Source organism: Triticum aestivum, unplaced genomic scaffold, assembly GCF_018294505.1.
Source record: "Triticum aestivum cultivar Chinese Spring unplaced genomic scaffold, IWGSC CS RefSeq v2.1 scaffold54592, whole genome shotgun sequence".
In the NCBI taxonomy this organism is placed as follows: Eukaryota; Viridiplantae; Streptophyta; class Magnoliopsida; order Poales; family Poaceae; genus Triticum; species Triticum aestivum.
Genome location: NW_025228115.1, coordinates 24,709 through 45,923, shown reverse-complemented (window position 1 = coordinate 45,923; position 21,215 = coordinate 24,709). Strand labels below are relative to the sequence as shown.

Below are 21,215 nucleotides of genomic sequence, written 5' to 3'. Positions count from 1 at the left end.
CCGCAGCAACACGTATTTTTTCCCCTTTCAGAACGCGCTCCTCGCGCCAAATAGCCGCCTCTAGACGCGTGACCAATGAGCAGCGAGCTAAAACATATCGCAAATGTCAAAAATAATATAACGGGGTTAATATATATCGCGCACATGTGATATGTTTGTCATGAGGCGCAAAAAATAATTAAAAAGGGAATGCAACACGAGGACTTCCAAGGAGGTCACCCATCATAGTACTACTCTCGCCCAAGCACGCTTAACTTCGGAGTTTTGATGGGATCCGGTGCTTTAGTGCTGGTATCATCGCATCCAACATGTTACCCCCGCCTTCGTCCCTTATGCTTGCCACTCCCAGGTCCACTTCAAAGATGATTGTCATTCTTACTACCATTACAACCGTTGCCTAATAATGGATAATGCCCTATATATACTAATTACTCCCCCCCTCAAACACGGAGACGAGTTTACCACGGTTTCCACCCCTCCCTCTATACCGCAGCAACACGTATTTTTACCCCTTTCAGAACGCGCTCCTCGCGGCACAAAGCCGCCTCTGGACGCGTGACCAATGGGCAGCGAGCTAAAACATATCGCAAATGTCAAAAATAATATAACGGGGTTAATATATATCGCGCACATGCAATATGTTTGTCACGAGGCGCAAAACATAATTAAAAAGGGAATGGAACACGAGGACTTCCCAGGAGGTCACCCATCCTAGTACTACTCTCGCCCAAGCACGCTTAACTTCAGAGTTTTGATGGGATCCGGTGCTTTAGTGCTGGTATGATCGCATCCAATATGTTACCCCCGCCTTCGTCCCTTATGCTTGCCACTCCCAGGTCCACTACAAAGATGATTGTCATTCTTACTACCATTACAACCGTTGCCTAATAATGGATAATGCTCTATATATACTACTTACTCCCCCGCTCAAACACGGAGACGAGTTCACCACGGTTTCCACCCCTCCCTCTATACCGCAGCAACACGTATTTTTTACCCCTTTCAGAACGCGCTCCTCGCGCCACAAAGCCGCTTCTGGACGCGTGACCAATGGGCAGCGAGCTAAAACATATCGCAAATGTCAAAAATAATATAACGGGGTTAATATATATCGCGCACATGCAATATGTTTGTCACGAGGCACAAAAAATAAGTAAAAAGGGAATGCAACACGAGGACTTCCCAGGAGGTCACCCATCCTAGTACTACTCTCGCCCAAGCACGCTTAACTTCGGAGTTTTGATGGGATCCGGTGCTTTAGTGCTGGTATCATGGCATCCAACATGTTACCCCCGCCTTCGTCCCTTATGCTTGCCACTCCCAGGTCCACTTCAAAGATGATTGTCATTCTTACTACCATTACAACCGTTGCCTAATAATGGATAATGCCCTATATATACTACTTACTCCCCCCCCTCAAACACGGAGACGAGTTTACCACGGTTTCCACCCCTCCCTCTATACCGCAGCAACACGTATTTTTTACCCCTTTCAGAACGCGCTCCTCGCGCCACAAAGCCGCCTCTGGACGCGTGACCAATGGGCAGCGAGCTAAAACATATCGCAAATGTCAAAAATAATATAACGGGGTTAATATATATCGCGCACATGCAATATGTTTGTCACGAGGCGCAAAACATAATTAAAAAGGGAATGGAACACGAGGACTTCCCAGGAGGTCACCCATCCTAGTACTACTCTCGCCCAAGCACGATTAACTTCAGAGTTCTGATGGGATCCGGTGCTTTAGTGCTGGTATGATCGCATCCAACATGTTACCCCCGCCTTCGTCCCTTATGCTTGCCACTCCCAGGTCCACTACAAAGATGATTGTCATTCTTACTACCATTACAACCGTTGCCTAATAATGGATAATGCCCTATATATACTACTTACTCCCCCCCTCAAACACGGAGACGAGTTCACCACGGTTTCCACCCCTCCCTCTATACCGCAGCAACACGTATTTTTTACCCCTTTCAGAACGCGCTCCTCGCGCCACAAAGCCGCTTCTGGACGCGTGACCAATGGGCAGCGAGCCTAAACATATCGCAAATGTCAAAAATAATATAACGGGGTTAATATATATCGCGCACATGCAATATGTTTGTCACGAGGCGCAAAAAATAATTAAAAAGGGAATGGAACACGAGGACTTCCCAGGAGGTCACCCATCCTAGTACTACTCTCGCCCAAGCATGCTTAACTTCGGAGTTCTGATGGGATCCGGTGCTTTAGTGCTGGTATGATCGCATCCAACATGTTACCCCCGCCTTCGTCCCTTATGCTTGCCACTCCCAGGTCCACTTCAAAGATGATTGTCATTCTTACTACCATTACAACCGTTGCCTAATAATGGATAATGCCCTATATATACTACTTACTCCCCCCCCCTCAAACACGGAGACGAGTTTACCACGGTTTCCACCCCTCCCTCTATACCGCAGCAACACGTATTTTTTTACCCCTTTCAGAACGCGCTCCTCGCGCCACAAAGCCGCCTCTATACGCTTGACCAATGAGCAGCGAGCTAAAACATATCGCAAATGTAAAAAAATAATATAACGGGGTTAATATATATCGCACACATGTGATATGTTTGTCATGAGGCGCAAAAAATAATTAAAAAGGAATGCAGCACGAGGACTTCCCAGGAGGTCACCCATATCCTAGTACTACTCTCGCCCAAGCACGCTTAACTTCGGAGTTCTGATGGGATCCGGTGCTTTAGTGCCGCTATGATCGCATCCAACATGTTACCCCCACCTTCGTCCCTTATGCTTGCCACTCCTAGGTCCACTGCAAAGATGATTGTCATTCTTACTACCATTACAACCGTTGCCTAATAATGGATAATGCCCTATATATACTACTTACTCCCCCCCTCAAACACGGAGACGAGTTTACCACGGTTTCCACCCCTCCCTCTATACCGCATCAACACGTATTTTTTTACCCCTTTCAGAACGCGCTCCTCGCGCCACGAAGCCGCCTCTAGACGCGTGAACAATGAGCAGGGAGCTAAAACATATCGCAAATGTCAAAAATAATATAACGGGGTTAATATATATCGCGCACATGTGATATATTTGTCATGAGGCGCAAAAAATAATTAAAAAGGAATGCAACACGAGGACTTCACAGGAGGTCACCCATCCTAGTACTACTCTCGCCCAAGCACGCTTAACTTCGAAGTTCTGATGGGATCCGGTGCTTTAGTGCTGGTATGATCGCATCCAACATGTTACCCCCGCCTTCGTCCCTTGTGCTTGCCACTCCCAGGTCCACTTCAAAGATGATTGTCAATCTTACTACCATTACAGCCGTTGCCTAATAATGGATAATGCCCTATATAGACTACTTACTCCCCCCCCCTCAAACACGGAGACGAGTTTACCACGGTTTCCACCCCTCCCTCTGTACCGCAGCAACACGTATTTTTTTACCCCTTTCAGAACGCGCTCCTCGCGCCACAAAGCCGCATCTAGACGCGTGACCAATGAGCAGCGAGCTAAAACATATCGCAAATGTCAAAAATAATATAACGGAGTTAATATATATCGCGCACATGCGATATGTTTGTCACGAGGCGCAAAAAATAATTAAAAAGGGAATGCAACACGAGGACTTCCCAAGAGGTCACCCGTCCTAGTACTACTCTCGCCCAAGCACGCTTAACTTCGAAGTTCTGATGGGATCCGGTGCTTTAGTGCTGGTATGATCACATCCAACATGTTACCCCCGCCTTCGTCCTTTATGCTCGCCACTCCAAGGTCCACTGCAAAGATGATTGTCATTCTTACTACCATTACAACCGTTGCCTAATAATGGATAATGCCCTATATATACTACTTACTCCCCCCCTCAAACACGGAGACGAGTTTACCACGGTTTCCACCCCTCCCTCTATACCGCAGCAACACGTATTTTTTACCCCTTTCACAACGCGCTCCTCGCGCCACAAAGCCACCTCTGGACGCGTGACCAATGGGCAGCGAGCTAAAACATATCGCAAATGTCAAAAATAATATAAGGGGTTAATATATAACGCGCACATGCGATATGTTTGTCACGAGGCGCAAAAAATAATTAAAAAGGGAATGGAACACGAGGACTTCCCAGGAGGTCACCCATCCTAGTACTACTCTCGCCCAAGCACGCTTAACTTCAGAGTGCTGATGGGATCCGGTGCTTTAGTGCTGGTATGATCACATCCGACATGTTACCCCCGCCTTCGTCCCTTGTGCTTGCCACTCCCAGGTCCACTTCAAAGATGATTGTCATTCTTACTACCATTACAACCGTTGCCTAATAATGGATAATGCCCTATATATACTACTTACTCCCCCCCCTCAAACACGGAGACGAGTTCACCACGGTTTCCACCCCTCCCTCTATACCGCAGCAACACGTATTTTTTTACCCCTTTCAGAACGCGCTCCTCGCACCAGAAAGCCGCACCTAGACGCGTGACCAATGAGCAGCGAGCTAAAACATATCGCAAATGTCAAAAATAATATAACGGGGTTAATATATATCGCGCATGTATATCGCGCACATGCGATATGTTTGTCACGAGGCGCAAAAAATAATTAAAAAGGGAATGCAACACGAGGACTTCCCAGGAGGTCACCCATCCTAGTACTACTCTCGCCCAAGCACGCTTAACTTCGGAGTTCTTATAGGATCCGGTGCTTTAGGGATGGTATGATCGCATCCGATATGTTACCCCCGCCTTCGTCCCTTATGCTTGCCACTCCCAGGTCCACTGTAAAGATGATTGTCATTCTTACTACCATTACAACCGTTGCCTAATAATGGATAATGCCCTATATATACTACTTACTCCCCCCCCCGTCAAACACGGAGACGAGTTTACCACGGTTTCCACCCCTCCCTCTATACCGCAGCAACACGTATTTTTTTCCCCTTTCAGAACGCGCTCCTCGCGCCACAAAGCCGCCTCATGACGCGTGACCAATGAGCAGCGAGCTAAAATATATCGCGAATGTCAAAAATAATATAACGGGGTTAATATATATCGCGCACATGTGATATGTTTGTCATGAGACGCAAAAAATAATTAAAAAGGGAATGCAACACGAGGACTTCCGAGGAGGTCACCCATCCTAGTACTACCCTCGCCCAAGCACGCTTAACTTCGGAGTTTTGATGGGATCCGGTGCTTTAGTGCTGGTATGATCGCATCCGACATGTTACCCCCGCCTTCGTCCCTTATGCTTGCCACTCCCAGGTCCACTGCAAAGATGATTGTCATTCTTACTACCATTACAACCGTTGCCTAATAATGGATAATGCTCTATATATACTACTTACTCCCCCCCCCCTCAAACACGGAGACGAGTTCACCACGGTTTCCACCCCTCCCTCTATACCGCAGCAACACGTATTTTTTACCCCTTTCAGAACGCGCTCCTCGCGCCACAAAGCCGCCTCTGGACGCGGACCAATGGGCAGCGAGCTAAAACATACCGCAAATGTCAAAAATAATATAACGGGGTTAATATTTATCGCGCACATGCAATATGATTGTCACGAGGCGCAAAACATAATTAAAAAGGGAATGGAACACGAGGACTTCCCAGGAAGTCACCCATCCTAGTACTACTCTCGCCCATGCACGCTTAACTTCAGAGTTCTGATGGGATCCGGCGCTTTAGTGCTGGTATGATCGCATCCAACATGTTACCCCCGCCTTCGTCCCTTATGCTTGCCACTCCCAGGTCCACTGCAAAGATAATTGTCATTCTTACTACCATTACAACCGTTGCCTAATAATGGATAATGCTCTATATATACTACTTACTCCCCCCCTCAAACACGGAGACGAGTTCACCACGGTTTCCACCCCTCCCTCTATACCGCAGCAACACGTATTTTTTACCCCTTTCAGAACGCGCTCCTCGCGCCACAAAGCCGCCTCTGGACGCGTGACCAATGGGCAGCGAGCTAAAACATATCGCAAATGTCAAAAATAATATAACGGGGTTAATATTTATCGCGCACAATGGGCAGCGAGCTAAAACATATCGCAAATGTCAAAAATAATATAACGGGGTTAATATTTATCGCGCACATGCAATATGTTTGTCACGAGGTGCAAAAAACAATTAAAAAGGGAATGGCACACGAGGACTTCCCAGGAGGTCACCCATCCAAGTACTACTCTCGCCCAATCACGCTTAACTTTGGAGTTCTGATGGGATCCGGTGCTTTAGTGCTGGTATGATCGCATCCGACATGTTACCCCCGCCTTCGTCCCTTATGCTTGCCACTCCCAGGTCCACTGCAAAGATGATTGTCATTCTTACTACCATTACAACCGTTGCCTAATAATGGATAATGCCCTATATATACTACTTACTCCCCCCCCTCAAACACGGAGACGAGTTTACCACGGTTTCCACCCCTCCCTCCATACCGCAGCAACACGTATTTTTCTACCCCTTTCAAAACGCGCTCCTCGCGCCACAAAGCCGCCTCTGGACGCGTGACCAATGGGCAGCGAGCTAAAACATATCGCAAATGTCAAAAATAATATAACGGGTTTAATATATATCGCGCACATGCGATATGTTTGTCACGAGGCGCAAAACATAATTAAAAAGGGAATGGAACACGAGGACTTCCCAGGAGGTCACCCATCCTAGTACTACTCTCGCCCAAGCACGCTTAACTTCAGAGTTCTGATGGGATCCGGTGCTTTAGTGCTGGTATGATCGCATCCAACATGTTACCCCCGCCTTCGTCCCTTATGCTTGCCACTCCCAGGTCCACTGCAAAGATAATTGTCATTCTTACTACCATTACAACCGTTGCCTAATAATGGATAATGCACTATATATACTACTTACTCCCCCCCTCAAACACGGAGACGAGTTCACCACGGTTTCCACCCCTCCCTCCTATACCGCAGCAACACGTATTTTTTACCCCTTTCAGAACGCGCTCCTCGCGCCACAAAGCCGCCTCTGGACGCGTGACCAATGGGCAGCGAGCTAAAACATATCGCAAATGTCAAAAATAATATAACGGGGTTAATATTTATCGCGCACATGCCATATGTTTGTCACGAGGTGCAAAAAATAATTAAAAAGGGAATGGAACACGAGGACTTCCCAGGAGGTCACCCATCCAAGTACTACTCTCGCCCAAGCACGCTTAACTTTGGAGTTCTGATGGGATCCGGTGCTTTAGTGCTGGTATGATCGCATCCGACATGTTACCCCCGCCTTCGTCCCTTATGCTTGCCACTCCCAGGTCCACTGCAAAGATGATTGTCATTCTTACTACCATTACAACCGTTGCCTAATAATGGATAATGCCCTATATATACTACTTACTCCCCCCCCCTCAAACACGGAGACGAGTTTACCACGGTTTCCACCCCTCCCTCTATACCGCAGCAACACGTATTTTTCTACCCCTTTCACAACGCGCTCCTCGCGCCACAAAGCCGCCTCTAGACGCGTGACCAATGGGCAGCGAGCTAAAACATATCGCAAATGTCAAAAATAATATAACGGGGTTAATATATCGCGCACATGCGATATGTTTGTCACGAGGTGCAAAAAATAATTAAAAAGGGAATGGAACACGAGGACTTCAGAGGAGGTCACCCATCCTAGTACTACTCTAGACCAAGCACGCTTAACTTCGGAGTTCTGATGGGATCCGGTACTTTAGTGCTGGTATGATCGCATCCGACATGTTACCCCCGCCTTCGTCCCTTATGCTTGCCACTCCCAGGTCCACTGCAAAGATGATTGTTATTCTTACTACCATTACAACCGTTGCCTAATAATGGATAATGCCCTATATATACTACTTACTCCCCCCCTCAAACACGAAGACGAGTTTACCACGGTTTTCACCCCTCCCTCTATACCGCAGCAACACGTATTTTTTTACCCCTTTCAGAACGCGCTCCTCGCGCCACAAAGCCGCCTCTAGACGCTTGACCAATGAGCAGCGAGCTAAAACATATCGCAAATGTCAAAAATAATATAACGGGGTTAATATATATCGCGCACATGTGATATGTTTGTCATGAGGCGCAAAAAATAATTAAAAAGGGAATGCAACACGAGGACTTCCCAGGAGATCACCCATCCTAGTACAATCTCGCCCAAGCACGCTTAACTTCGGAGTTCTGATGGGATCCGGTGCTTTAGTGCTGCTATGATCACATCCAACATGTTACCCCCGCCTTCGTCCCTTATGCTTGCCACTCCCAGGTCCACTGCAAAGATGATTGTCATTCTTACTACCATTACAACCGTTGCCTAATAATGGATAATGCCCTATATATACTACTTACTCCCCCCCCACCCTCAAACACGGAGACGAGTTTACCACGGTTTCCACCCCTCCCTCTATACCGCAGCAACACGTATTTTTTTACGCCTTTCAGAACGCGCTCCTCGCGCCACAAAGCCGCCTCTAAACGCGTGACCAATGAGCAGCCAGCTAAAACATATCGCAAATGTCAAAAATAATATAACGGGGTTAATATATATCGCGCACATGTGATATGTTTGTCATGAGGCGCAAAAAATAATTAAAAAGGGAATGCAACACGAGGACTTCCCAGGAGGTCACCCACCCTAGTACTACTCTCTCCCAAGCACGCTTAACTTTGGAGTTCTGATGGGATCCGATGCTTTAGTCCTGCTATGATCGCATCCAACATGTTACCCCCGCCTTCGTCCCTTATGCTTGCCACTCCCAGGTCCACTGCAAAGATGATTGTCATTCTTACTACCATTACAACCGTTGCCTAATAATGGATAATGCCCTATATATACTACTTACTCCCCCCCCCCTCAAACACGGAGACGAGTTTACCACGGTTTCCACCCCTCCCTCTATACCGCAGCAACACGTATTTTTTTACCCCTTTCAGAACACGCTCCTCGCGCCACAAAGCCGCCTCTAGACGCGTGACCAATGAGCAGCGAGCTAAAACATATCGCAAATGTAAAAAATAATATAACGGGGTTAATATATATAGCACACATGTGATATGTTTGTCACGAGGTGCAAAAAATAATTAAAAAGGAATGCAGCACGAGGACTTCCCAGGAGGTCACCCATATCCTAGTACTACTCTCGCCCAAGCACGCTTAACTTCGGAGTTCTGATGGGATCCGGTGCTTTAGTGCTGCTATGATCGCATCCAACATGTTACCCCCACCTTCGTCCCTTATGCTTGCCACTCCTAGGTCCACTGTAAAGATGATTGTCATTCATACTACCATTACAACCGTTGCCTAATAATGGATAATGCCCTATATATACTACTTACTCCCCCCCTCAAACACGGAGACGAGTTTACCACCGTTTCCACCCCTCCCTCTATACCGCAGCAACACGTATTTTTTTACCCCTTTCAGAACGCGCTCCTCGCGCCACAAAGCCGCCTCTAGACGCGTGAACAATGAGCAGCGAGCTAAAACATATCGCAAATGTCAAAAATAATATAACGGGGTTAATATATATCGCGCACATGTGATATATTTGTCATGAGGCGCAAAAAATAATTAAAAAGGGAATGCAACACGAGGACTTCACAGGAGGTCACCCATCCAAGTACTACTCTCGCCCAAGCACGCTTAACTTCGAAGTTCTGATGGGATCCCGTGCTTTAGTGTTGGTATGATCGCATCCAACATGTTACCCCCGCCTTCGTCCCTTGTGCTTGCCACTACCAGGTCCACTGCAAAGATGATTGTCATTCTTACTACCATTACAACCGTTGCCTAATAATGGATAATGCCCTATATATACTACTTACTCCCCCCCTCAAACACGGAGACGAGTTTACCACGGTTTCCACCCCTCCCTCTATACCGCAGCAACACGTATTTTTTTACGCCTTTCAGAACGCGCTCCTCGCGCCACAAAGCCGCCTCTAGACGCGTGACCAATGAGCAGCCAGCTAAAACATATCGCAAATGTCAAAAATAATATAACGGGGTTAATATATATCGCGCACATGCAATATGTTTGTCATGAGGCGCAAAAGATAATTAAAAAGGGAATGCAACACGAGGACTTCCCAGGAGGTCACCCACCCTAGTACTACTCTCTCCCAAGCACGCTTAACTTTGGAGTTCTGATGGGATCCGATGCTTTAGTCCTGCTATGATCGCATCCAACATGTTACCCCCGCCTTCGTTCCTTATGCTTGCCACTCCCAGGTCCACTGCAAAGATGATTGTCATTCTTACTACCATTACAACCGTTGCCTAATAATGGATAATGCTCTATATATACTACTTACTCCCCCCCCCTCAAACACGGAGACGAGTTCACCACGGTTTCCACCCCTCCCTCTATACCGCAGCAACACGTATTTTTTACCCCTTTCAGAACGCGCTCCTCGCGCCACAAAGCCGCCTCTGGACGCGTGACCAATGGGCAGCGAGCTAAAACATATCGCAAATGTCAAAAATAATATAACGGGGTTAATATTTATCGCGCACATGCAATATGTTTGTCACGAGGCGCAAAACATAATTAAAAAGGGAATGGAACACGAGGACTTCCCAGGAGGTCACCCATCCTAGTACTACTCTCGCCCAAGCACGCTTAACTTCAGAGTTCTGATGGGATCCGGCGCTTTAGTGCTGGTATGATCGCATCCAACATGTTACCCCCGCCTTCGTCCCTTATGCTTGCCACTCCCAGGTCCACTGCAAAGATAATTGTCATTCTTACTACCATTACAACCGTTGCCTAATAATGGATAATGCTCTATATATACTACTTACTCCCCCCCTCAAACACGGAGACGAGTTCACCACGGTTTCCACCCCTCCCTCTATACCGCAGCAACACGTATTTTTTACCCCTTTCAGAACGCGCTCCTCGCGCCACAAAGCCGCCTCTAGACGCGTGACCAATGGGCAGTGAGCTAAAACATATCGCAAATGTCAAAAATAATATAACGGGGTTAATATTTATCGCGCACAATGGGCAGCGAGCTAAAACATATCGCAAATGTCAAAAATAATATAACGGGGTTAATATTTATCGCGCACATGCAATATGTTTGTCACGAGGTGCAAAAAACAATTAAAAAGGGAATGGCACACGAGGACTTCCCAGGAGGTCACCCAACCAAGTACTACTCTCGCCCAATCACGCTTAACTTTGGAGTTCTGATGGGATCCGGTGCTTTAGTGCTGGTATGATCGCATCCGACATGTTACCCCCGCCTTCGTCCCTTATGCTTGCCACTCCCAGGTCCACTGCAAAGATGATTGTCATTCTTACTACCATTACAACCGTTGCCTAATAATGGATAATGCCCTATATATACTACTTACTCCCCCCCCTCAAACACGGAGACGAGTTTACCACGGTTTCCACCCCTCCCTCCATACCGCAGCAACACGTATTTTTCTACCCCTTTCAAAACGCGCTCCTCGCGCCACAAAGCCGCCTCTGGACGCGTGACCAATGGGCAGCGAGCTAAAACATATCGCAAATGTCAAAAATAATATAACGGGTTTAATATATATCGCGCACATGCGATATGTTTGTCACGAGGCGCAAAACATAATTAAAAAGGGAATGGAACACGAGGACTTCCCAGGAGGTCACCCATCCTAGTACTACTCTCGCCCAAGCACGCTTAACTTCAGAGTTCTGATGGGATCCGGTGCTTTAGTGCTGGTATGATCGCATCCAACATGTTACCCCCGCCTTCGTCCCTTATGCTTGCCACTCCCAGGTCCACTGCAAAGATAATTGTCATTCTTACTACCATTACAACCGTTGCCTAATAATGGATAATGCTCTATATATACTACTTACTCCCCCCCTCAAACACGGAGACGAGTTCACCACGGTTTCCACCCCTCCCTCTATACCGCAGCAACACGTATTTTTTACCCCTTTCAGAACGCGCTCCTCGCGCCACAAAGCCGCCTCTGGACGCGTGACCAATGGGCAGCGAGCTAAAACATATCGCAAATGTCAAAAATAATATAACGGGGTTAATATTTATCGCGCACATGCCATATGTTTGTCACGAGGTGCAAAAAATAATTAAAAAGGGAATGGAACACGAGGACTTCCCAGGAGGTCACCCATCCAAGTACTACTCTCGCCCAAGCACGCTTAACTTTGGAGTTCTGATGGGATCCGGTGCTTTAGTGCTGGTATGATCGCATCCGACATGTTACCCCCGCCTTCGTCCCTTATGCTTGCCACTCCCAGGTCCACTGCAAAGATGATTGTCATTCTTACTACCATTACAACCGTTGCCTAATAATGGATAATGCCCTATATATACTACTTACTCCCCCCCCCTCAAACACGGAGACGAGTTTACCACGGTTTCCACCCCTCCCTCTATACCGCAGCAACACGTATTTTTCTACCCCTTTCACAACGCGCTCCTCGCGCCACAAAGCCGCCTCTAGACGCGTGACCAATGGGCAGCGAGCTAAAACATATCACAAATGTCAAAAATAATATAACGGGGTTAATATATCGCGCACATGCGATATGTTTGTCACGAGGTGCAAAAAATAATTAAAAAGGGAATGGAACACGAGGACTTCAGAGGAGGAACTTCGGAGTTCTGATGGGATCCGGTACTTTAGTGCTGGTATGATCGCATCCGACATGTTACCCCCGCCTTCGTCCCTTATGCTTGCCACTCCCAGGTCCACTGCAAAGATGATTGTCATTCTTACTACCATTACAACCGTTGCCTAATAATGGATAATGCCCTATATATACTACTTACTCCCCCCCTCAAACACGAAGACGAGTTTACCACGGTTTTCACCCCTCCCTCTATACCGCAGCAACACGTATTTTTTTACCCCTTTCAGAACGCGCTCCTCGCGCCACAAAGCCGCCTCTAGACGCTTGACCAATGAGCAGCGAGCTAAAACATATCGCAAATGTCAAAAATAATATAACGGGGTTAATATATATCGCGCACATGTGATATGTTTGTCATGAGGCGCAAAAAATAATTAAAAAGGGAATGCAACACGAGGACTTCCCAGGAGGTCACCCATCCTAGTACAATCTCGCCCAAGCACGCTTAACTTCGGAGTTCTGATGGGATCCGGTGCTTTAGTGCTGCTATGATCACATCCAACATGTTACCCCCGCCTTCGTCCCTTATGCTTGCCACTCCCAGGTCCACTGCAAAGATGATTGTCATTCTTACTACCATTACAACCGTTGCCTAATAATGGATAATGCCCTATATATACTACTTACTCCCCCCCCACCCTCAAACACGGAGACGAGTTTACCACGGTTTCCACCCCTCCCTCTATACCGCAGCAACACGTATTTTTTTACGCCTTTCAGAACGCGCTCCTCGCGCCACAAAGCCGCCTCTAAACGCGTGACCAATGAGCAGCCAGCTAAAACATATCGCAAATGTCAAAAATAATATAACGGGGTTAATATATATCGCGCACATGTGATATGTTTGTCATGAGGCGCAAAAAATAATTAAAAAGGGAATGCAACACGAGGACTTCCCAGGAGGTCACCCACCCTAGTACTACTCTCTCCCAAGCACGCTTAACTTTGGAGTTCTGATGGGATCCGATGCTTTAGTCCTGCTATGATCGCATCCAACATGTTACCCCCGCCTTCGTCCCTTATGCTTGCCACTCCCAGGTCCACTGCAAAGATGATTGTCATTCTTACTACCATTACAACCGTTGCCTAATAATGGATAATGCCCTATATATACTACTTACTCCCCCCCCCCTCAAACACGGAGACGAGTTTACCACGGTTTCCACCCCTCCCTCTATACCGCAGCAACACGTATTTTTTTACCCCTTTCAGAACACGCTCCTCGCGCCACAAAGCCGCCTCTAGACGCGTGACCAATGAGCAGCGAGCTAAAACATATCGCAAATGTAAAAAATAATATAACGGGGTTAATATATATCGCACACATGTGATATGTTTGTCACGAGGTGCAAAAAATAATTAAAAAGGAATGCAGCACGAGGACTTCCCAGGAGGTCACCCATATCCTAGTACTACTCTCGCCCAAGCACGCTTAACTTCGGAGTTCTGATGGGATCCGGTGCTTTAGTGCTGCTATGATCGCATCCAACATGTTACCCCCACCTTCGTCCCTTATGCTTGCCACTCCTAGGTCCACTGTAAAGATGATTGTCATTCATACTACCATTACAACCGTTGCCTAATAATGGATAATGCCCTATATATACTACTTACTCCCCCCCTCAAACACGGAGACGAGTTTACCACGGTTTCCACCCCTCCCTCTATACCGCAGCAACACGTATTTTTTTACCCCTTTCAGAACGCGCTCCTCGCACCACAAAGCCGCCTCTAGACGCGTGAACAATGAGCAGCGAGCTAAAACATATCGCAAATGTCAAAAATAATATAACGGGGTTAATATATATCGCGCACATGTGATATATTTGTCATGAGGCGCAAAAAATAATTAAAAAGGGAATGCAACACGAGGACTTCACAGGAGGTCACCCATCCAAGTACTACTCTCGCCCAAGCACGCTTAACTTCGAAGTTCTGATGGGATCCCGTGCTTTAGTGTTGGTATGATCGCATCCAACATGTTACCCCCGCCTTCGTCCCTTGTGCTTGCCACTACCAGGTCCACTGCAAAGATGATTGTCATTCTTACTACCATTACAACCGTTGCCTAATAATGGATAATGCCCTATATATACTACTTACTCCCCCCCTCAAACACGGAGACGAGTTTACCACGGTTTCCACCCCTCCCTCTATACCGCAGCAACACGTATTTTTTTACGCCTTTCAGAACGCGCTCCTCGCGCCACAAAGCCGCCTCTAGACGCGTGACCAATGAGCAGCCAGCTAAAACATATCGCAAATGTCAAAAATAATATAACGGGGTTAATATATATCGCGCACATACAATATGTTTGTCATGAGGCGCAAAAGATAATTAAAAAGGGAATGCAACACGAGGACTTCCCAGGAGGTCACCCACCCTAGTACTACTCTCTCCCAAACACGCTTAACTTTGGAGTTCTGATGGGATCCGATGCTTTAGTCCTGCTATGATCGCATCCAACATGTTACCCCCGCCTTCGTTCCTTATGCTTGCCACTCCCAGGTCCACTGCAAAGATGATTGTCATTCTTACTACCATTACAACCGTTGCCTAATAATGGATAATGCCCTATATATACTACTTACTCCCCCCCCCTCAAACACGGAGACGAGTTTACCACGGTTTCCACCCCTCCCTCTATACCGCAGCAACACGTATTTTTTTACCCCTTTCAGAACGCGCTCCTCGCGCCACAAAGCCGCCTCTAGACGCGTGACCAATGAGCAGCGAGCTAAAACATATCGCAAATGTAAAAAATAATATAACGGGGTTAATATATATCGCACACATGCGATATGTTTGTCATGAGGCGCAAAAAATAATTAAAAAGGAATACAGCACGAGGACTTCCCAGGAGGTCACCCATACCCTAGTACTACTCTCGCCCAAGCACGCTTAACTTCGGAGTTCTGATGGGATCCGGTGCTTTAGTGCTGCTATGATCGCATCCAACATGTTACCCCCACCTTCGTCCCTTATGCTTGCCACTCCTAGGTCCACTGTAAAGATGATTGTCATTCTTACTACCATTACAACCGTTGCCTAATAAAGGATAATGCCCTATATATACTACTTACTCCCCCCCCCTCAAACACGGAGGCGAGTTTACCACGGTTTCCACCCCTCCCTCTATACCGCAGCAACACGTATTTTTTTACCCCTTTCAGAACGCGCTCCTCGCGCCACAAAGCCGCCTCTAGACGCGTGAACAATGAGCAGCGAGCTAAAACATATCGCAAATGTCAAAAATAATATAACGGGGTTAATATATATCGCGCACATGTGATATATTTGTCATGAGGCGCAAAAAATAATTAAAAAGGGAATGCAACACGAGGACTTCACAGGAGGTCACCCATCCAAGTACTACTCTCGCCCAAGCACGCTTAACTTTGGAGTTCTGATGGGATCAGATGCTTTAGCCCTGCTATGATCGCATCCAACATGTTACCCCCGCCTTCGTCCCTTATGCTTGCCACTCCCAGGTCCACTGCAAAGATGATTGTCATTCTTACTACCATTACAACCGTTGCCTAATAATGGATAATGCCCTATATATACTACTTACTCCCCCCCCTCAAACACGGAGACGAGTTTACCACGGTTTCCACCCCTCCCTCTATACCGCAGCAACACGTATTTTTCTACCCCTTTCACAACGCGCTCCTCGCGCCACAAAGCCGCCTCTGGACGCGTGACCAATGGGCAGCGAGCTAAAACATATTGCAAATGTCAAAAATAATATAACGGGGTTAATATATATCGCGCACATGCGATATGTTTGTCACGAGGTGCAAAAAATAATTAAAAAGGGAATGGAACACGAGGACTTCCCAGGAGGTCACCCATCCTTGTACTACTCTCGCCCAAGCACGCTTAACTTCGGAGTTCTGATGGGATCCGGTGCTTTAGTGCTGGTATGATCGCATCCGACATGTTACCCCCGCCTTCGTCCCTTATGCTTGCCACTCCCAGGTCCACTGCAAAGATGATTGTCATTCTTACTACCATTACAACCGTTGCCTAATAATGGATAATGCCCTATATATACTACTTGCTCCCCCCCCCCTCAAACACGTAGACGAGTTTACCACGGTTTCCACCCCTCCCTCTATACCGCAGCAACACGTATTTTTCTACCCCTTTCACAACGCGCTCCTCGCGCCACAAAGCCGCCTCTGGACGCGTGACCAATGAGCAGCGAGCTAAAACATATCGCAAATGTAAAAAATAATACAACGGGGTTAATATATATCGCACACATGTGATATGTTTGTCATGAGGCGCAAAAAATAATTAAAAAGGAATGCAGCACGAGGACTTCCCAGGAGGTCACCCATATCCTAGTACTACTCTCGCCCAAGCACGCTTAACTTCGGAGTTCTGATGGGATCCGGTGCTTTAGTGCTGCTATGATCGCATCCAACATGTTACCCCCACCTTCGTCCCTTATGCTTGCCACTCCTAGGTCCACTGCAAAGATGATTGTCATTCTTACTACCATTACAACCATTGCCTAATAATGGATAATGCCCTATATATACTACTTACTCCCCCCCTCAAACACGGAGACGAGTTTACCACGGTTTCCACCCCTCCCTCTATACCGCAGCAACACGTATTTTTCTACCCCTTTCACAACGCGCTCCTCGCGCCACAAAGCCGCCTCGGGACGCGTGACCAATGGGCAGCGAGCTAAAACATATTGCAAATCTCAAAAATAATATAACGGGGTTAATATATATCGCGCACATGCGATATGTTTGTCACGAGGTGCAAAAAATAATTAAAAAGGGAAAGGAACACGAGGACTTCCCAGGAGGTCACCCATCCTAGTACTACTCTCGCCCAAGCACGCTTAACTTTGGAGTTCTGATGGGATCCGGTGCTTTAGTGCTGGTATGATCACATCCGACATGTTACCCCCGCCTTCGTCCCTTATGCTTGCCACTCCCAGGTCCACTGCAAAGATGATTGTCATTCTTACTACCATTACAACCGTTGCCTAATAATGGATAATGCCCTATATATACTACTTACTCCCCCCCTCAAACACGGAGACGAGTTTACCACGGTTTCCACCCCTCCCTCTATACCGCAGCAACACGTATTTTTTACCCCTTTCAGAACGCGCTCCTCGCGCCACAAAGCCGCCTCTAGACGCGTGACCAATGAGCAGCGAGCTAAAACATATCGCAAATGTCAAAAATAATATAACGGGGTTAATATATATCGCGCACATGTGATATGTTTGTCATGAGGCGCAAAAAATAATTAAAAAGGGAATGCAACACGAGGACTTCCCAAGAGGTCACCCATCCTAGTACAATCTCGCCCAAGCACGCTTAACTTCGGAGTTCTGATGGGATTCGGTGGTTTAGTGCTGCTATGATCGCATCCAACATGTTACCCCCGCCTTCGTCCCTTATGCTTGCCACTCCCAGGTCCACTACAAAGATGATTGTCATTCTTACTACCATTACAACCGTTGCCTAATAATGGATGATGCCCTATATATACTACTTACTCCCCCCCCCTCAAACACGGAGACGAGTTTACCACGGTTTCCACCCCTCCTTCTATACCGCAGCAACACGTATTTTTTTACCCCTTTCAGAACGCGCTCCTCGCGCCACAAAGCCGCATCTAGACGCGTGACCAATGAGCAGCGAGCTAAAACATATCGCAAATGTCAAAAATAATATAACGGGGTTAATATATATCGCGCACATGCGATATGTTTGTCACGAGGCGCAAAAAATAATTAAAAAGGGAATGCAACACGAGGACTTCCCAAGAGGTCACCCATCCTAGTACTACTCTCGCCCAAGCACGCTTAACTTCGGAATTCTAATGGGATCCGGTGCTTTAGTGCTGGTATGATCACATCCGACATGTTACCCCCGCCTTCGTCCCTTATGCTTGCCACTCCCAGGTCCACTGCAAAGATGATTGTCATTCATACTACCATTACAACCGTTGCCTAATAATGGATAATGCCCTATATATACTACTTACTCCCCCCCTCAAACACGGAGACGAGTTTACCACGGTTTCCACCCCTCCCTCTATACCGCAGCAACACGTATTTTTTTACCCCTTTCAGAACGCGCTCCTCGCGCCACAAAGCCGCCTCTATACGCGTGACCAATGAGCAGCGAGCTAAAACATATCGCAAATGTTAAAAATAATATAACAGGGTTAATATATATCGCGCACATGTGATATGTTTGTCATGAGGCGCAAAAAATAATTAAAAAGGGAATGCAACACGAGGACTTCCCAGGAGGTCACCCATCCTAGTACAATCTCGCCCAAGCACGCTTAACTTCGGAGTTCTGATGGGATCCGATGCTTTAGTGCTGCTATGATCGCATCAAACATGTTACCCCCGCCTTCGTCCCTTATGCTTGCCACTCCCAGGTCCACTGCAAAGATGATTGTCATTCTTACTACCATTACAACCGTTGCCTAATAATGGATAATGCTCTATATATACTACTTACTCCCCCCCTCAAACACGGAGACGAGTTTACCACGGTTTCCACCCCTCCCTCTATACCGCAGCAACACGTATTTTTTACCCCTTTCACAACGCGCTCCTCGCGCCACAAAGCCACCTCTGGACGCGTGACCAATGGGCAGCGAGCTAAAACATATCGCAAATGTCAAAAATAATATAAGGGGTTAATATATATCGCGCACATGCGATATGTTTGTCACGAGGCGCAAAAAATAATTATAAAGGGAATGGAACACGAGGACTTCCCAGGAGGTCACCCATCCTGGTACTACTCTCGCCCAAGCACGCTTAACTTCAGAGTTCTGATGGGATCCGGTGCTTTAGTGCTAGTATGATCGCATCCGACATGTTACCCCCGCCTTCGTCCCTTGTGCTTGCCACTCCCAGGTCCACTGCAAAGATGATTGTCATTCTTACTACCATTATAACCGTTGCCTAATAATGGATAATGCCCTATATATACTACTTACTCCCCCCCCCTCAAACACGGAGACAAGTTTACCACGATTTCCACCCCTCCCTCTATACCGCAACAACATGTATTTTTTTACCCCTTTCAGAACGCGCTCCTCGCACCAGAAAGCCGCATCTAGACGCGTGACCAATGAGCAGCGAGCTAAAACATATCGCAAATGTCAAAAATAATATAACGGGGTTAATATATATCGCGCACATGCGATATGTTTGTCACGAGGCGCAAAAAATAATTAAAAAGGGAATGCAACACGAGGACTTCCCAGGAGGTAACCCATCCTAGTAGTATTCTCGCCCAAGCACGCTTAACTTCGGAGTTCTGATGGGATCCGGTGCTTTAGTGCTGTTATGATCGCATCCAACATGTTACCCCCGCCTTCGTCCCTTATGCTTGCCACTCCCAGGTCCACTGCAAAGATGATTGTCATTCTTACTACCATTACAAACGTTGCCTAATAATGGATAATGCCCTATATATACTACTTACTCCCCCCCGTCAAACACGGAGACGAGTTTACCACGGTTTCCACCCCTCCCTCTATACCGCAGCAACACGTATTTATTCCCCTTTCAGAACGCGCTCCTCGCGCCACAAAGCCGCCTCTAGACGCGTGACGAATGAGCAGCGAGCTAAAACATATCGCAAATGTCAAAAATAATATAACGGGGTTAATATATATCGCGCACATGTGATATGTTTGTCATGAGGAGCAAAAAATAATTAAAAAGGGAATGCAACACGAGGACTTCCCAGGAGGTCACCCATCCTAGAATACTCTCGCCCAAGCACGCTTAACTTCGGAGTTTTGATGGGATCCGGTGCTTTAGTGCTGGTATCATCGCATCCAACATGTTACCCCCGCCTTCGTCCCTTATGCTTGCCACTCCCAGGTCCACTGCAAAGATGATTGTCATTCTTACTACCATTACAACCGTTGCCTAATAATGGATAATGCCCTATATATACTACTTACTCCCCCCCCCTCAAACACGGAGACGAGTTTACCACGGTTTCCACCCCTCCCTCTATACCGCAGCAACACGTATTTTTTACCCCTTTCAGAACGAGCTCCTCGCGCCACAAAGCCGCCTCTAGACGCGTGACCAATGAGCAACGAGCTAAAACATATCGCAAATGTCAAAAATAATATAACGGGGTTAATATATATCGCGCACATGTGATATGTTTGTCATGAGGCGCAAAAAATAATTATAAAGGGAATGCAACAGAGGACTTCCCAGGAGGTCAACCATCCTAGTACTACTCTCGCCCAAGCACGCTTAACTTCGGAGTTCTGATGGGATCCGGTGCTTTAGTGCTGGTATGATCGCATCCAACATGTTACCCCCGCCTTCGTCCCTTATGCTGCCACTCCCAGGTCTACTTCAAAGATGATTGTCATTCTTACTACCATTACAACCGTTGCCTAATAATGGATAATGCCCTATATATACTAGTTACTCCCCCCTCAAACACGGAGACGAGTTTACCACGGTTTCCACCCCTCCCTCTATACCGCAGCAACACGTATTTTTTTACGCCTTTCAGAACGCGCTCCTCGCGCC

The 21,215-nt window shown here is 47.0% G+C and overlaps 42 non-coding genes across 42 annotated transcripts; all 42 read right to left on the bottom strand.

The window, feature by feature from the left end:
• Positions 1 to 186: 186 nt before the first annotated feature.
• LOC123173205 (5S ribosomal RNA) lies at positions 187 to 305 on the bottom strand. Its single transcript, XR_006485992.1, has one exon. It is a non-coding gene; the product is annotated as a 5S ribosomal RNA (ribosomal RNA).
• A 368-nt stretch (positions 306 to 673) lies between these two features.
• On the bottom strand, positions 674 to 792 carry LOC123173269 (5S ribosomal RNA). The gene has a single exon (XR_006486054.1). It is a non-coding gene; the product is annotated as a 5S ribosomal RNA (ribosomal RNA).
• A 369-nt stretch (positions 793 to 1,161) lies between these two features.
• LOC123173227 (5S ribosomal RNA) lies at positions 1,162 to 1,280 on the bottom strand. Its single transcript, XR_006486013.1, has one exon. It is a non-coding gene; the product is annotated as a 5S ribosomal RNA (ribosomal RNA).
• Positions 1,281 to 1,650: 370 nt separating this feature from the next.
• LOC123173218 (5S ribosomal RNA) lies at positions 1,651 to 1,769 on the bottom strand. The gene has a single exon (XR_006486004.1). It is a non-coding gene; the product is annotated as a 5S ribosomal RNA (ribosomal RNA).
• Positions 1,770 to 2,138: 369 nt separating this feature from the next.
• LOC123173181 (5S ribosomal RNA) lies at positions 2,139 to 2,257 on the bottom strand. The gene has a single exon (XR_006485970.1). It is a non-coding gene; the product is annotated as a 5S ribosomal RNA (ribosomal RNA).
• Positions 2,258 to 2,629: 372 nt separating this feature from the next.
• On the bottom strand, positions 2,630 to 2,750 carry LOC123173317 (5S ribosomal RNA). The gene has a single exon (XR_006486098.1). It is a non-coding gene; the product is annotated as a 5S ribosomal RNA (ribosomal RNA).
• A 369-nt stretch (positions 2,751 to 3,119) lies between these two features.
• Positions 3,120 to 3,238, bottom strand: LOC123173090 (5S ribosomal RNA). Its single transcript, XR_006485885.1, has one exon. It is a non-coding gene; the product is annotated as a 5S ribosomal RNA (ribosomal RNA).
• A 372-nt stretch (positions 3,239 to 3,610) lies between these two features.
• Positions 3,611 to 3,729, bottom strand: LOC123173160 (5S ribosomal RNA). Its single transcript, XR_006485950.1, has one exon. It is a non-coding gene; the product is annotated as a 5S ribosomal RNA (ribosomal RNA).
• Positions 3,730 to 4,097: 368 nt separating this feature from the next.
• On the bottom strand, positions 4,098 to 4,216 carry LOC123173225 (5S ribosomal RNA). Its single transcript, XR_006486011.1, has one exon. It is a non-coding gene; the product is annotated as a 5S ribosomal RNA (ribosomal RNA).
• Positions 4,217 to 4,600: 384 nt separating this feature from the next.
• LOC123173307 (5S ribosomal RNA) lies at positions 4,601 to 4,719 on the bottom strand. Its single transcript, XR_006486088.1, has one exon. It is a non-coding gene; the product is annotated as a 5S ribosomal RNA (ribosomal RNA).
• Positions 4,720 to 5,091: 372 nt separating this feature from the next.
• Positions 5,092 to 5,210, bottom strand: LOC123173128 (5S ribosomal RNA). Its single transcript, XR_006485920.1, has one exon. It is a non-coding gene; the product is annotated as a 5S ribosomal RNA (ribosomal RNA).
• Positions 5,211 to 5,581: 371 nt separating this feature from the next.
• Positions 5,582 to 5,700, bottom strand: LOC123173294 (5S ribosomal RNA). Its single transcript, XR_006486077.1, has one exon. It is a non-coding gene; the product is annotated as a 5S ribosomal RNA (ribosomal RNA).
• A 439-nt stretch (positions 5,701 to 6,139) lies between these two features.
• On the bottom strand, positions 6,140 to 6,258 carry LOC123173368 (5S ribosomal RNA). The gene has a single exon (XR_006486146.1). It is a non-coding gene; the product is annotated as a 5S ribosomal RNA (ribosomal RNA).
• Positions 6,259 to 6,629: 371 nt separating this feature from the next.
• LOC123173159 (5S ribosomal RNA) lies at positions 6,630 to 6,748 on the bottom strand. The gene has a single exon (XR_006485949.1). It is a non-coding gene; the product is annotated as a 5S ribosomal RNA (ribosomal RNA).
• A 370-nt stretch (positions 6,749 to 7,118) lies between these two features.
• LOC123173178 (5S ribosomal RNA) lies at positions 7,119 to 7,237 on the bottom strand. The gene has a single exon (XR_006485967.1). It is a non-coding gene; the product is annotated as a 5S ribosomal RNA (ribosomal RNA).
• A 370-nt stretch (positions 7,238 to 7,607) lies between these two features.
• On the bottom strand, positions 7,608 to 7,726 carry LOC123173385 (5S ribosomal RNA). Its single transcript, XR_006486162.1, has one exon. It is a non-coding gene; the product is annotated as a 5S ribosomal RNA (ribosomal RNA).
• A 370-nt stretch (positions 7,727 to 8,096) lies between these two features.
• LOC123173283 (5S ribosomal RNA) lies at positions 8,097 to 8,214 on the bottom strand. The gene has a single exon (XR_006486067.1). It is a non-coding gene; the product is annotated as a 5S ribosomal RNA (ribosomal RNA).
• Positions 8,215 to 8,589: 375 nt separating this feature from the next.
• On the bottom strand, positions 8,590 to 8,708 carry LOC123173389 (5S ribosomal RNA). The gene has a single exon (XR_006486166.1). It is a non-coding gene; the product is annotated as a 5S ribosomal RNA (ribosomal RNA).
• A 372-nt stretch (positions 8,709 to 9,080) lies between these two features.
• LOC123173315 (5S ribosomal RNA) lies at positions 9,081 to 9,201 on the bottom strand. The gene has a single exon (XR_006486096.1). It is a non-coding gene; the product is annotated as a 5S ribosomal RNA (ribosomal RNA).
• Positions 9,202 to 9,571: 370 nt separating this feature from the next.
• LOC123173285 (5S ribosomal RNA) lies at positions 9,572 to 9,690 on the bottom strand. Its single transcript, XR_006486069.1, has one exon. It is a non-coding gene; the product is annotated as a 5S ribosomal RNA (ribosomal RNA).
• A 370-nt stretch (positions 9,691 to 10,060) lies between these two features.
• On the bottom strand, positions 10,061 to 10,179 carry LOC123173388 (5S ribosomal RNA). The gene has a single exon (XR_006486165.1). It is a non-coding gene; the product is annotated as a 5S ribosomal RNA (ribosomal RNA).
• Positions 10,180 to 10,550: 371 nt separating this feature from the next.
• Positions 10,551 to 10,669, bottom strand: LOC123173201 (5S ribosomal RNA). Its single transcript, XR_006485988.1, has one exon. It is a non-coding gene; the product is annotated as a 5S ribosomal RNA (ribosomal RNA).
• Positions 10,670 to 11,108: 439 nt separating this feature from the next.
• On the bottom strand, positions 11,109 to 11,227 carry LOC123173378 (5S ribosomal RNA). The gene has a single exon (XR_006486156.1). It is a non-coding gene; the product is annotated as a 5S ribosomal RNA (ribosomal RNA).
• A 371-nt stretch (positions 11,228 to 11,598) lies between these two features.
• Positions 11,599 to 11,717, bottom strand: LOC123173158 (5S ribosomal RNA). Its single transcript, XR_006485948.1, has one exon. It is a non-coding gene; the product is annotated as a 5S ribosomal RNA (ribosomal RNA).
• A 369-nt stretch (positions 11,718 to 12,086) lies between these two features.
• On the bottom strand, positions 12,087 to 12,205 carry LOC123173177 (5S ribosomal RNA). Its single transcript, XR_006485966.1, has one exon. It is a non-coding gene; the product is annotated as a 5S ribosomal RNA (ribosomal RNA).
• Positions 12,206 to 13,027: 822 nt separating this feature from the next.
• On the bottom strand, positions 13,028 to 13,145 carry LOC123173214 (5S ribosomal RNA). Its single transcript, XR_006486001.1, has one exon. It is a non-coding gene; the product is annotated as a 5S ribosomal RNA (ribosomal RNA).
• Positions 13,146 to 13,520: 375 nt separating this feature from the next.
• Positions 13,521 to 13,639, bottom strand: LOC123173386 (5S ribosomal RNA). The gene has a single exon (XR_006486163.1). It is a non-coding gene; the product is annotated as a 5S ribosomal RNA (ribosomal RNA).
• Positions 13,640 to 14,011: 372 nt separating this feature from the next.
• Positions 14,012 to 14,132, bottom strand: LOC123173314 (5S ribosomal RNA). The gene has a single exon (XR_006486095.1). It is a non-coding gene; the product is annotated as a 5S ribosomal RNA (ribosomal RNA).
• A 370-nt stretch (positions 14,133 to 14,502) lies between these two features.
• LOC123173284 (5S ribosomal RNA) lies at positions 14,503 to 14,621 on the bottom strand. Its single transcript, XR_006486068.1, has one exon. It is a non-coding gene; the product is annotated as a 5S ribosomal RNA (ribosomal RNA).
• Positions 14,622 to 14,991: 370 nt separating this feature from the next.
• On the bottom strand, positions 14,992 to 15,110 carry LOC123173398 (5S ribosomal RNA). Its single transcript, XR_006486174.1, has one exon. It is a non-coding gene; the product is annotated as a 5S ribosomal RNA (ribosomal RNA).
• Positions 15,111 to 15,481: 371 nt separating this feature from the next.
• On the bottom strand, positions 15,482 to 15,602 carry LOC123173370 (5S ribosomal RNA). Its single transcript, XR_006486148.1, has one exon. It is a non-coding gene; the product is annotated as a 5S ribosomal RNA (ribosomal RNA).
• A 372-nt stretch (positions 15,603 to 15,974) lies between these two features.
• On the bottom strand, positions 15,975 to 16,093 carry LOC123173400 (5S ribosomal RNA). Its single transcript, XR_006486176.1, has one exon. It is a non-coding gene; the product is annotated as a 5S ribosomal RNA (ribosomal RNA).
• Positions 16,094 to 16,464: 371 nt separating this feature from the next.
• LOC123173189 (5S ribosomal RNA) lies at positions 16,465 to 16,583 on the bottom strand. The gene has a single exon (XR_006485977.1). It is a non-coding gene; the product is annotated as a 5S ribosomal RNA (ribosomal RNA).
• Positions 16,584 to 16,955: 372 nt separating this feature from the next.
• On the bottom strand, positions 16,956 to 17,076 carry LOC123173313 (5S ribosomal RNA). Its single transcript, XR_006486094.1, has one exon. It is a non-coding gene; the product is annotated as a 5S ribosomal RNA (ribosomal RNA).
• A 370-nt stretch (positions 17,077 to 17,446) lies between these two features.
• On the bottom strand, positions 17,447 to 17,565 carry LOC123173212 (5S ribosomal RNA). The gene has a single exon (XR_006485999.1). It is a non-coding gene; the product is annotated as a 5S ribosomal RNA (ribosomal RNA).
• A 369-nt stretch (positions 17,566 to 17,934) lies between these two features.
• Positions 17,935 to 18,052, bottom strand: LOC123173354 (5S ribosomal RNA). Its single transcript, XR_006486133.1, has one exon. It is a non-coding gene; the product is annotated as a 5S ribosomal RNA (ribosomal RNA).
• Positions 18,053 to 18,424: 372 nt separating this feature from the next.
• LOC123173112 (5S ribosomal RNA) lies at positions 18,425 to 18,543 on the bottom strand. The gene has a single exon (XR_006485905.1). It is a non-coding gene; the product is annotated as a 5S ribosomal RNA (ribosomal RNA).
• A 370-nt stretch (positions 18,544 to 18,913) lies between these two features.
• LOC123173312 (5S ribosomal RNA) lies at positions 18,914 to 19,031 on the bottom strand. The gene has a single exon (XR_006486093.1). It is a non-coding gene; the product is annotated as a 5S ribosomal RNA (ribosomal RNA).
• A 368-nt stretch (positions 19,032 to 19,399) lies between these two features.
• Positions 19,400 to 19,518, bottom strand: LOC123173226 (5S ribosomal RNA). The gene has a single exon (XR_006486012.1). It is a non-coding gene; the product is annotated as a 5S ribosomal RNA (ribosomal RNA).
• A 372-nt stretch (positions 19,519 to 19,890) lies between these two features.
• On the bottom strand, positions 19,891 to 20,009 carry LOC123173260 (5S ribosomal RNA). The gene has a single exon (XR_006486045.1). It is a non-coding gene; the product is annotated as a 5S ribosomal RNA (ribosomal RNA).
• Positions 20,010 to 20,378: 369 nt separating this feature from the next.
• LOC123173364 (5S ribosomal RNA) lies at positions 20,379 to 20,496 on the bottom strand. The gene has a single exon (XR_006486142.1). It is a non-coding gene; the product is annotated as a 5S ribosomal RNA (ribosomal RNA).
• Positions 20,497 to 20,867: 371 nt separating this feature from the next.
• On the bottom strand, positions 20,868 to 20,985 carry LOC123173266 (5S ribosomal RNA). The gene has a single exon (XR_006486051.1). It is a non-coding gene; the product is annotated as a 5S ribosomal RNA (ribosomal RNA).
• Positions 20,986 to 21,215: the final 230 nt, after the last annotated feature.